Source organism: Netta rufina (genome assembly GCF_964035555.1).
Source record: "Netta rufina genome assembly, chromosome: 2".
Classification (NCBI taxonomy): Eukaryota; Metazoa; Chordata; class Aves; order Anseriformes; family Anatidae; genus Netta; species Netta rufina.
Window position 1 is genome coordinate 92,084,408 of NC_140124.1, and position 13,250 is coordinate 92,097,657.

A 13,250-nucleotide genomic window follows, 5' to 3' on the forward strand; every position below is an offset into this window, starting at 1 on the left:
GTGAGGCCAGCAGGCAGAAGGTGGTGGCCACTGGCTGCCCAGTGCACAGCCTGTCAGAGGACTCTGGCACATGCGCTCGTTCCCAGTCCAGCAGGCATGGAAGACAGGAAGAAATGAGGGTGTTGGAGCAGGAAAACAGGGAAAATGAGATATGAGATGCAAGCAGGTTTCCCCAGTTCTACTGAGTGTGTTGTATTAGTTTTTTACAGTCAGATTCCAAAAATGGAAGCCATCTTCTGGGTGGTTTTGGGTACAATATGAACATACCTGAGCTGTTATGGAGTTACCAGGATTTTGGATGTCATTTGTTTTTCTTAAAATTCTGCTGTGATCAGTACAACTTAAGACAGATAACTTAAAATGTCCAGCCTCACTTTCTCAAGTTTCTGGGAATGTGTGTTCCCATCTCTGTAGTCCCCATCAATGGTATCCGTAAAAACGAGCATGAACCCTGGTGTAGGGGAAATCTTGTGGCACAGCTTGAATGGGAAAGGCAGGCTAGGACTCTGCAAGCAGTTTGGCGTATGGTAAACTGGGGCAGTGAAGGGACTGGCAGGACAGAATAAAAAGCACGCTTATATGACACTACTTTCTGTGCAGCAAGCTGGAAAGCTTACCTGGATCCTTTCAGAGACGCATGATGAAACTTGCTCCTGGGTTGTTATTATATGACCCTGAGAAAAGGGGGTTAAGACTGTGCAACCGTGCATTTAGAAAGAGCAGTATTTTATCAGTGCATGTACTGGGTTGCTGAAGTGGGATTAAGTATTTAGTTATTCCATAGTCCAAATTTTTGTGAATTGATTAGGAGATTGAATGAAGTACGGCAGTAGTATTGGGGTGAGATTGCTACTTTTTGTGCAAATCACAAAACTATGGTGTTGCTGTCAAGGCTCACATATGTTATATAGCTCATCTAATAACCACTTACAAGGGCATAGGAAGGGTTGACGAATTTATTGCAGGATTTATGGAATCTACCTTGCTTCACAGGAGAAGAAAATGTGTAATACATTATGTTGCATGTAAGTGTATTATGATACAATTGGAAAAGGAAATGTTGAAGCTGACTACCATGAGAATATGTTGCGGTAAGCTCTCAAATAATCTCCTCAGGGAAACTGTGGAACCTGAAACTATTGAAATGAGACTGCACAAACATATAAGTGCCATTCTACCCCAGCACACAAAAGCTCTAATTGGTCCTTTCTGTCATTCATTCAGATGATTTATAGGGAGCTGTACAAATAAGATGACTCATATAAAAAGCATACAAATATCAATTATGAAATATGCTTCTGTGAACCCTGAAGTAGGAAAAAGAATATTCAGTATTTAACAGCTGAAGTGGCTTTCTCTAAAACAAATCAAATAAATGTTCATAAAAGAGCAAATAAGTTGACCACAGCACTAATCTTCAAAATAGTAATATTCTTTCATGCCTAGAAAAAGTCCTTGCTTTGATTTTTAAGATGGTCCTTGACCTTGATGGCCATTTGGTAGAATCAGCTGATACCTATTCCAGCACAATTCAGACATGCCTCTGCCCTTGAAATAACTGTGTTTTTTTTTCTTTCTTTCTTTCTTTTTTTTTTTTTTTTTTAAATCAACAGTTGATTTAAAGTTCTATTTGTTTTTTCTTTTAATTTTTCTTATTTTTCCCTCATGATTCCTGTTGCAAATCTATTCAGAGTTCAAGCCAAAAGACAGACTTAAAAAAAAAAATTGGAAAACAAATGTACTCTGTGAAGAGAAATATCAAATATATTCATGTTGAATTACTAGCAGTAATACAGATACTCTAATGAAATGTGCTCATATTTTCCTTCTGACATGTAGAAAGCAAAGTAGAATCCATTTGAGTTTCTTGAATCAGGAAAAGAACGACTGGAGCTAATGGCAGGTTTGTGGGAAGAACAGCAATTTCTTGTTTTGATGGTGCTGTGTTATCTTGGATGTGTTAGCCTGAAGAAATTAGAGGTACTTGTGACAGAAAACAAAACAAAAACAAACAAAAAACAACGATGAGATCTCATTCAGTATTTATTAGTAAGTGCAATTTAGCGTTTTCAAGAAATAATTATTCACTTGCTTAAATATGTGCTCTCCATCTCAAGATTTCCAGTGTTATAATTCCCACATGGCCTTGGCTTCAGCAACTGCAAAAATATTTGCAGCCCAGAAATCCAGCCATATCCTGGGCTGCATCAAAAGCAGCATGGCCATCAGGGCGAGGGAGGTGATTCTCCCGCTCTGCTCTGCTCTTGTGAGACCCCACCTGGAGCCCTGTGTCCAGCTCTGGGGCCCCCAGCACAGGAAGGACAGGGACGTATGAGAATGAATCCAGAGGAGGGCCATGAAGATGATTAGAAGGCTGTAGGACCTCTCCTATGAAGACAGGCTGAGGGAGGTGGGGTTGTTCAGCCTGGAGAAGAGAAGGCTCCGGGGAGACCTTACAGCAGCAGCCTTCCAGTACCTAAAGGGGGCCTGTGGGAAAGCTAGGGAGGGACTCTGTGTCAGGGAGTGTAGGGATAGGACAAGGGGTAATGGCTTTAAACTAAAAGAGGGTAGGATTAGATTAGATATTTTATATGTGTATGTACAATACATGTATATATATTGTATATCTATATAGTGTATATATATAAAAGATGTAATTAGATATAAGGAAGAAATTCTTCTCTCAAAGGGTGGTGAGGCCCTGGCACAGGCTGCCCAGAGAAGCTGTGGATGCCCCATCCCTGGACGTGTTCAAGGCCAGGCTGGATGGGGCTTTGGGCAGCCTGGTCTGGTGGGACGTGTGCCTGCCCATGTCAGGAGGTGGAACTGGATGATCTTTAGGGTCCCTTCCAACACAAAACATTCTGTGATTCTATGAACAGAGATCAAACTTGTCAACACTGATGATGGTCTCTGAGAGCAAGAACAGGCACATTAGATGCTGCAGAGCCTGTGCCAGGTGCTAAATTCTCCCCCTGGATGCCACAAGAGACACACAGTGTTAGGAAGGTACCTGAGCCTAAGGAACACTGTGTGCTGCTTCTATCTTTCACCAGTTAATGGCAAGAAATTTGGGGCAACTGGAGCCTTGCTTGACTTTTTCAAAAGACAGTCCAAGACTAAAGCAAATTGCTCTGGGATCTGAGATCTGCCTCATACTCAATCGTCTTCCATTGCCATTTTGCATCGTGTTTTTACCCTGGTTCTCAATACACTGTTCATACAGAAGGGCAGAAACATCAGTATTCAGTAAAAGGTTAAGTCAATAAAACTTCAGGAGTTTTGTTTGGGAGTGAAAAGAACAGGAGAACGATGTGTAAGTGCTATATAGTGTATATTGCTGCTGCAGGGTGATTAGGCCACCCAGGGGTGAAGGCATTGTGAGGGCCTGAATAGGAAATGCCAGAATTACTTAAGAGCATCTCAAGTCTTGTGTATTTTATTCCCCCCTGTTGCTCTCAAACTAAAACCAAGGAAGAAGAGACCATAGTGGCTCTGGCAGTATCTCACTGACCTTTAAACACATTGGCTCTTAGAGATGGTTCAGATCTAGGCTCAGTTCTTACTGCAGAAACCACATCCTTATAGATGGCCACACAACCAAGGTATATGAAGATGAAAGTAGGGCACAGATAAAGTGTACTAGGTACAAATTAAAGCAGCATATTTTCAGTGCTGTGCTATGCTGATAGCCCTCTACCTCTGTGTTCATTGCTTTCTCATCTTCATACACCTTCCTCTTCTTTCTCTGAATGTCTCAGCTGAAAGGACTCTTTGTTTCTAGTCCTAACAGAAAAGAACAATCCTGAGGGAATGAAACAGGCTCTGTCCCTAACATAAGATAATCTTACAAGGTAGGAAATGAAATCCTGAAATTATTTTCTGTGACTTTTCTGGTATGTATGTCATTAGCAAGCAGAGTATGCCTGCTCATCAAATTCTTTACTTACGCTCGAAAGAAGCAATTTTTCTCTGTCCGTATTTAAAACCCATGCCCAACCACACAGCAGCTAAAGCTCTGTAATACTGTCATGGTAATTTCTGCAAGTCGGAATACTAAGCACCGAGTCAACATTTTCCATCTTCCTGATCACATTATATAAACTAGATAAGAACATCTTAAGCTTTTTGCAGACTTCACACTTGTATCTTTCTGCAAATATTACAATATCTTATGAAAATACCTTCTGAGTTCCAACACATCTAACTTTTAGTTTGCACATGTTCTTTTCCACCTGCTTCCTACGATTTCTCATTTCTAATTTCCTGTATGCATTTACAAAGGTAAATACATACTTTTGTATCAGGTAACCTTTACTTACAGAGCACTGAGTTAACATTTTTTAAGAGATGAGTGAAGCAGTATCCAAAAGATTTAATTTAGGAAGCTCTGTGCATTATTCATATAACAAAATAGCGAGAGAAATAATTAAGGGCATTGCTGGTAAGGTGCATCAAATTCATATAAATGAAATCACTAGAAGCTGCCCTGGTGAAATTATTGCCACGATCCAATCAAATCCAATACCACTTTGCAATCATATGAAATGCTTCAGTTACTTTTTCTGAGGTAGTAAAGCCTGTTATTTAATATGTTGCAAATATTTATTTACTGTAAGCCAGTAGCAGTGGTTAAATATGCAAAACATAACATACAAACATTTTATGCTTTTGGAAGTGCAATCAGGATAAGCTGCCAAAAGATCCCTGGGCAAGAATGTCCAGACCCAATCTGTTGCCTTGGGAGGCAGATTTTAGGAGAGGCAAAATCACAGCCTGTAGTGAAAAAGAGACCATATGGGACTCACAGCAGCGCCAGTGGCTTTCTGCCCAGCTCATGCCCCTGACCACGCCAGCTCCACGGCAGCTGCAGCCCTCAGATGAGACAGGGCAAGGCAGGAACGTGCAGCCACGTCTCCCTTACCTGTGTGCCCAGCCCCATGCTGCTGGGAGAACAGGGAGGAAAAGCAAATAAGTAAGTCAGAGAGAGAGGAAAATAGGGATAGAGAGAGTAGTGTATATGTGTATGTATATATAAAGAGAACATATATATATGTATGTGTATATAGAGAGAACAGGGATACACTGACTGCTCTCCAAATACAGATGGATGCACAAGTCTTCCCTGGGGTCAGTGAAATCCAGGGATCACGCAACACAAATACAAAGTATGGTTGTGCAACAGCAAGTGTTTTATCCCACTTGTGCTTGGCCTCCACAAATAAGACCCACAAAGGGCTGCACCTCTGTATCCGCCGGCCAGGATAACCCAGAGGCGAGACAGGGCACAGGGAGAGCAGACGGCGTTGCCTGTAGCACAGAGTAAGACGATAAAGAACTGCCAGATACAAAGATGTTGCTTCAGGATGCGTCATCAGCTGCGTCATCCCATGGAATAACCCATCTAAATCTAAGCATATTAAGTTCTCCAGTGAGTTTATTAATGTGGGCTAACACCATCTGTTTGTGGACGCAGGGCATTATATCTCTCATTAACATGATACAGTAGTTAAATTTAGATAGGCTCTTGGCTGAGCTGAGTATCGTTTAGCTGTTCTTATTCATGCTCTGAATTATTTCTAGGCACTGGAGAGTGGAGTGGTTAATCAATATGGCCAAACCCAACTTTTCTACAGCTTAGCTTAAATTCGCCCAACCAATAAAAAGGCAATTCTTTCAACAGAACGTTTTCTGTTAGTAATGTTTAAACTCAAATGTTTTACAGAAATAAACCACGACGACAAACAATGAGGATGGTGAAACTGAGTACAATAATTTAATGTGAAAGCTTATAAACCTGTCAAGAAGCAATAATCATTTTGAATGGTTCAGTTATAAATTGCAGAGTCTTTTTCTATACTGTTCTTGTACTCAGATTTTAACGCTTTCATTGGCTCTTGCCAGAAGGTAAATGTTAATTATTATTATTATTATTATTTTTTTTAACGTCAGTTATGTAAGGTGGGAAAAGATGGCAGTAGGTACCCAGTTACTACTTAGCAGGAGCTCCCTGCCAGTGACTCCAGCCTCATAGCGTGCTGCTGCTGGCCAGACCAGGCTGTTTTCCCAAAGCTTTGGCCAGGACGGATAGGTCCTAGAAAATCTACTCAGTGTCAGAGAAGAATAATCATCCAGATTCCTTGGTCAACTGAGCAGCCCCCGTTAAACACAGTGTTTTACACGAGGTTTGAGCTCGGCTGTGTGACTTTGCACAACCCTATAGCCATCAGTAATCACAGGCCAGCCAGTGGAGGATTTTCCATGGCTATAGGAGCAGCAGAGATTATTGTCCCTGCACATAGCTGTCAATACAGAGCTACTCACACGCTGTGCTCAGGAAGCTGTGGGTGTTGCATGCCTGCGTGGCGGTTGCAGTGAATTTGCCCTCAATGAATTTGCCCTGTCTGTACCCTTTAATTAAAGCGCTGTAGTTCTTTGGCTCGCATCACAGCGAGGCAGAGAGAAGGGAAACATTTATTCAGAGGTGATGAATTTATTAAGAGGGCAAAGGGATCATCAGCCCAGCACTAGCATCCTCCCAGCACAATGTTCAGGCTCCCACTCAAGTGGTAATCATGCAATTACATGGCTCTCCTGTTCGGCTCGAGTGCCTGTCTGCCCTGGCAGTCCTTTGCTTGTTGCAGGAGTGAGATTGCTGCCAGAGTACCACATCCTCCCTTCATTAATGACACTGACCTATAAGTGAGGTTTCAGACAGAACACAAAAGAATATTCCACGGTCTGGTAAAATGCATCTGGTGAGAAATTTGGAGCCTGATGTACTTTGTAGGATCTGTAGTTAAATATACCTGGGGAGATTTCTAGTATCAGATAACTCTAACCTGGCAGAAGACAATACTGTAACAAGATTCAATAGCTACAAGAAGCTAAAAACATCCAGCTTCAAATTCAATTGGAGAAGAGGTAATCTGAGGAAGGACTAGTGAAAGTGAAATAATTAAACATTCAAAGACCTCCTTTCAGATGCTTACGTCCCTCTCACTAGAATTTTACTAAAAAGATAGAGGTCCTTCACAATGAAGTAGAAATTAATGCAATAGTTACTTTCTGAGATTTGGAGCACAAGTTATAGAGATCAGCCTGGACAATCAGGTGTTTTTTTGCTTGAGTGCTGCGGAAGTTGTGGACTTTACCTCTTTGGCCAGGAAGTTAAACTAATGAACTGCAGAGGAGGTCTGCCAGCTGCCAGAGACTCTGGGAATGGTCAAAGTCAGCATCAGAAAGAAGCAAAATATGACACTAGCCAAGCTGAAATGTATGGAAGGACTCAACTGCCCTAAAAATCTCAGGTTCTGTAACAGTATTATCAGTGAGCCTGCTGTTGTCACATGAAGTGTTTGTGAATCAGGAAATGACAATGATTTAAAAGGAGCTTTCTCAGAGCACATCCAATTCTTCAGATCATTGTAAAGGTTTTTTTCCCCCTCATTTTTAACTGCTTCTTGGGATTCTTCAGCAAGCACTGGAAAACTTTATTCCTGTAACTTTTCCTCTTTACTGCCACTGATCTGCTGCCTCTTGCTATGTGATATGATGAAGAGAATTTTCTAGACTGCTTTTCCAAAAATGAGCCATGACAGAAGCCACAGCATGCATGGAGCTGTTGGCTTAGCCCTCTCCCCTGGGAGGAATGCTGACTTCCTAGTGATTGTCTTGTTCTCCAGGTTACAAGAAATACAGCTTGATAGCCTCCCACTTAAGCAGAATCTTTGCAACTGCATCATACATATATAAATAGAATATATAATTATAAGTCATATATATTCATGCACACACGTGCATACACTGTACTCGAGAGGCCATCAGGACCACTCTGAGCACATGTCCCTTCCTGGGGTGCTCTACGAGGTAGCACTGGGATATGGGACAGGGGATGAAATACTTGACAATGAAGACCATAACTCTAGGTGAGGTAGTAAAGCTGTATTAATCTGGGGTGTTATTCTGAGCATTCAGTGTCCATAATGCTTTCCTCTAAGGACACTGTTTATCTAGATGCACAGGCATGAAATCTGTAGCATGGAGTCAGACCCTGAACAGGTAGGGCAAAGTGGGCTACCCCATCAGCTGCAGGATTTCATAAAGAGACATCTTTTGCAGTTCAAGCTTCTAGCAGCTCTCTCTGTTCCTTTCTTCTACACATCTTGCCCGCTCAGAATAGGCTAAATGGATCTGCCAGCCTCAGCCTCAGATTTCTTCATTTGTCTGTCAGTGCAAATTCCTAGGGCCAAGTTCAGCCATTCCTCTCTTCCAGCAAAGTAATTATTAAAGGGATTTGCAACCTAGAGAAGCAGAAAACAAGCTGCCTTTCCCTATTAAGAGTGATAAGCCAATCTTACTGTAACTACGGACTTCACTGTGACTCTGGCAAACAAGAGAAGTATTTTTTTCTGTGAATAAACTCAGTGTGTTGGGTACATGAATCCTACATGGGTATGTGGTATTTCTGGACATACTGCAACATGGCAGTGCAATGGCAGTGCATGCTACTGCTGTAAGAGTTGGTTTATCGACAGTGAGGTGGTTACAGCAATTGTAAATGCTCACCTTTTGGATGTCAGAGGAAAGTCTTACACCCTGAAGAGAAATCTCACTTTAGTGAACCGTAGCTGCAGGCTTAAGGCAGACATTTGGTGGTACGGTCAGGTATTGTTCTGTTCTGTTTCACCAACCAGTGATAGCTGGAGCCAGAGAGACAGTTCTTCAGTTCTTGCAAAAAAAAACTCTTTTCTTTCTTTCTTTCTTTCTTTCTTTCTTTCTTTCTTTCTTTCTTTCTTTCTTTCTTTCTTTCTTTCTTTCTTTCTTTCTTTCTTTCTTTCTTTCTTTCTTTCTTTCTTTCTTTCTTTCTTTCTTTCTTTCTTTCTTTCTTTCTTTCTTTCTTTCTTTCCTTGATGACTCTGTATCATAGACTCACAGAATGGTTTGGGTTGGAAGGGACCACCCAGTTCCAACCCTCTGCCATGGGCAGGGACACCTCCCACTAGATCATGTTGCCCAAAGACCCATCCAGCCTGGCCTTGAGCACTTCCAGGGATCCACAGCTTCTCTGGGCAACCTGTGCCAGAGCCTCACCACCCTCTGAGAGAAGAATGTGCTCCTAACATCTAATCTAAATCTCCCCTCTTCTAGTTTAAAACCATTCCCCCTTGTCCTATCATCTGCCTAATTAAAAAGTCTCTCCCCATTATAGATACATAAAAACATCTGCTAAGTTTTAGCTCCTTCCACCTCACAGGTCTTTTCCATCGGCCCTTCAGATAACTGCACAACCTGAGTTGAGCACCTCTGACCAGGCTTCTTTCTGTGTATCTGCAAAACCTCATCAGATTGTGGCACATGTGCATGGTCTGTATGTAACCCACTGTAAGCCTGGTGCTTTCGGTGTGTGCCGGGTTTGCTTACAATGCCTACTTGCTCTGCATCAGCCCAGCCAGTGCAATGTCCCCAGGAACTGCATGAGGTGTCCCCAGACGCACATGAACACATTCAGTTGTACACAGATAGCATGTTGGGCATGCTATGTCTGCATCTTTTGGTCTTCTGTTAATTCTTCCTTTCTTTTCCAGACTTGAGCCTCGATGGTGCTTAAGCAGTTTTTAACTGGACAGAGTTGGACTCTGAATGTCTCACAGGGAGACACTCTCTCCTGTCTTCAACCGTCTTTGTAGCTCGCCTCTGAAATGTCTTCAGTGTTTCAACATCTGTCTGAAGTAAGTTTCTGGTAACAGGCTGACTGGTGAAAATGCTGCTCCCCTACTGAGGTGGAAGGGAGTGCATAGGAAGCTGTCAGCAGGTGTTAGCCAAAAAGTCAGACACTAATGCCTTCTTTTGGATTTAGTCTTCACTACAGTGTCTGCCAATGGAATTTCAAAAGTGAGCATCTGTGTAGAGGATTGCTTGGGAAAAGTGTTTTGTTTGCTTGTTTTGTTTTGTTTTTGTTTACCTAGTGAAAATGAAGATGGTAAGCATCAATGGAGGTGGTAAAAAGCACAGCAGCAAGAATTAACAAGATCAGATAAGTGAACTGTGGAATATACATGTATATAAACCCTAAAGAGGCTTTCTGAGAGAAGGTGTCTCTTCATGAAGCTGCTTCGGCACGGCAGAAGACATCCTGGCAGCATCATACAGGCTCTTTGAAATTCTGGAGCTGAATGAAAGGATGGGACAGCAAGGCCAGACCCTGCCATGGGAAGGCTGGAGCATGGGCTCAGAGGGCCTGTGCCTGTCAGCAGAGGCTGGTGGACACACACAGCATGGCCAAGACACAGCGCCAGCTCATAGCTAGGGACACAGGCAGGGGACGAGAGCTGCTGGGGAGAGATGTTGCAAAAAGAGAATTAAACTGTAAAATTTTATACTTGTGAGTTCTCAGGAGACGTGAGGAAACAGCGAAATTCTTGCAGCCTGGGAATCTGGGAAGGTGGCTGAGATGTGCAAGAAGCTACCACATGTGTTGGTTCACCAGTTCGTGGAACAACTCCTTCCTCCCCTTAGACAGCACACATCAATCCAGTTATGGCTTTCTAAGGCTGGCAGCACCATCTAGTGGCAGCCTAGGCTGGCCCAGCAAATAATTCATGTTTTCAGAGGGCAGCAGATTTTTACGGCACTCTAAACCCTTGCTCTTATCCCTGCTTGCAAACACAAGAGAATTAAAATAGTTTAAGTGTAGCAATAGAAATGAATTGAATTTTAAAGTGTTTTTAGTCCATTCTCATTTTTATCTAGCCATCGTTACTATCATTTTTCCTGACCATTGTAAAAATACAGCTTATCCCTTTTTATAACTCTTTCTTTTTAAGTGCTGTGGATTCTCCACAACTACACTTGATGTTTGGTGTTTTCACCTTCATATCACAGTGCTCAGTGTCCTAACCCACTCCCTTAGGTTAAATTTATGTGCCTGTGAGCGCCTGAACCAAGACAGAGGGGTGCAGAAGCGTCTCATATAAATGTTGAGAGTCTATATTTAGTGAAAACTCAGCACAAGAGAAGACCATAATAGGAATTGCAAATCATCTATAGGAATAAATGTTTATTCTTTAAATCCCTATGCTTACATTATCTGTAGAAGAATTTCATGTTGAACTCTCCAAGATTCTTCCTAACATACGTATTTTCTAACATTTTGTAAGAACAATTTTGCACTGAGTTGTAGATAAATATAAATAAGTAAATGAACTGCTTGAAGCTGGAAAAAGAACTATATGAGTGCATGGGAAAGAATATGATATCTCCCACACTTTTTGTTACTGTTCTCTCATAACATGGCAAGTAGAGAGCTCCCAATGACTGTGCCAAGTGGTATGTTTAAAGTAACATTCATTGTTATACTCTCACAAGATGATGTGGAGATCAGAAACAGGTTAAAAAAGGAATTAGGCATATCTTTGGGGGATAGTTCTAATGTTGGATCTTCTACTCAGCAGTTTAGCTGCAGCCCTGAGCTTGGAAAAGTCCCAGGTGCTGATGACCGGAGACTGGTGGGATTTATCAGTCTTAAAAACAGAGGAGTGGCAGGGGTGGCACAGGTCATCAAATCCACTATGTTGCCTTCAACAATATCCCAAAGCAAATGGCTTGGGAACAACAAAGGCACATGTATAAAATAGTCCCCTTTGGGGACTTCCCCACCTGCGGGTATTTCTCAAGCCTGCTGTGATCCCTTTTATAACATTCAGGGGAAGTTTTAAGAACTTTTACAGCTTCCACTTGAGCCCCACTGGAATTTTGCAGCTGCAGCCTCTGGGGTGAGGAGTTTCGTAGCCCTAGAACTGCTATGTGATGAGCCATTTCCTTTTGTTTATTTTGAACTTGATTTATACTGAATTTGTTTGATGGCTTTTGCTTCTTGTGCTGAAAAAGACAGGGAACAGCCTACAGCAATTGCAATGGAAGCAGCAATTGTAATAAATTTGGAAGCAGCACCTGTAATAACAAACAGCAGGCTTCTTTGTGTTGCATGTCCTGCATTTGCAGTCCCAGAGACGTGGTGCAGGGATCCCTGGGCTGAGGTTTCGTAGAATGGGCCGAGAGGAAACCAAACAGGATTAAGAAAAAAGCAGATGAGCACTTGCCCAACATCAAAGCTCATCTCCTTCCTGGGGCCAAATAAGATAAATCTGTCTTGGATCTGGACTCAGCCATTCCTGATTTACACAGACATGATGGTACCAGTTTGCTTGTTCGGTCCATTTTACCATCTCTTTATAAATTTGATGTCTTCTACCATTACCAAAGTTATGTTTTTAATAACACAGAGAAACTTCTAGATCAAGTAGTTTGCTGGAGATATGCAACTTCAGCAGCAATGTTTAGGGTTTAGGTAATCCTTTTTCTTTTTTTTTTCTTTTCTTTTTTTTTTTTTTTTCTTTCCATGACTTTATCTTACAATTTGTTTCCTTCCAGGTTTATAGATTTGCACCAGTGTTAAGTATACAGCAGAAAAGACTGTGTCAGGGACAGGAAAAATCATCTTTTGGTGAATTCGTGTATCCAGGTCACATATGCTATCGCAGCTGAGTTGACTGCCTTGGGAACTGAGGCGAACCACTTGAAAAAGCAGCTGCTCCTGTCCGAGCCCCCGACCTTGTACGTATGAATTGTGCCTGTGGCAGCAAAGTTAATAGCTAACACAAGGAGAAATAGAAAGCAGGTGGCCTCTTGAAAAGGCAGCCAGAGCTTCAGGCCCATGTTTGTACTACAGAGCACATCCTAAACTGTGCATTTTCTTTACCCTCACTCTTACCTCCCAGAGGCCTGTCTACCAGCCTGGAAAACTTGATATTAAAATATAAGTTAAAAGAATGCATTCAGACCACGGTAAAGAGACTGTAAAACCTTGCAATGTTGCATGTGTCTATTAAGTTATGTTTAGTGCTCAGATGGTTTCATTTGTAACAGTAATCAAGTCATAAGCACCGGTACCTTTAGAAGAATGCATGATGATGCGAGGTGTCACATAGCTGAAGTCTAAATCTTCCTTTCCTAACTACAGCGAGTAGTGTCTCTTTGTTCATTCAGCTCCATCTTTTGCTGAAATTCATCAAACATATTTAAAATAGCCTTTTGAGAGAGGAGCTTGAGGCATACAGATCAGGCAGGGCTATGGATCTGGCTCCTTAACATCTCAATTTTTATTTTTTTATTTTTTCCCAGACCTGCAATCTGATCCCTTGCCCAGGAAGATCATTCCACACCAGTGGTAAAAGAAGTGAACCTCACAT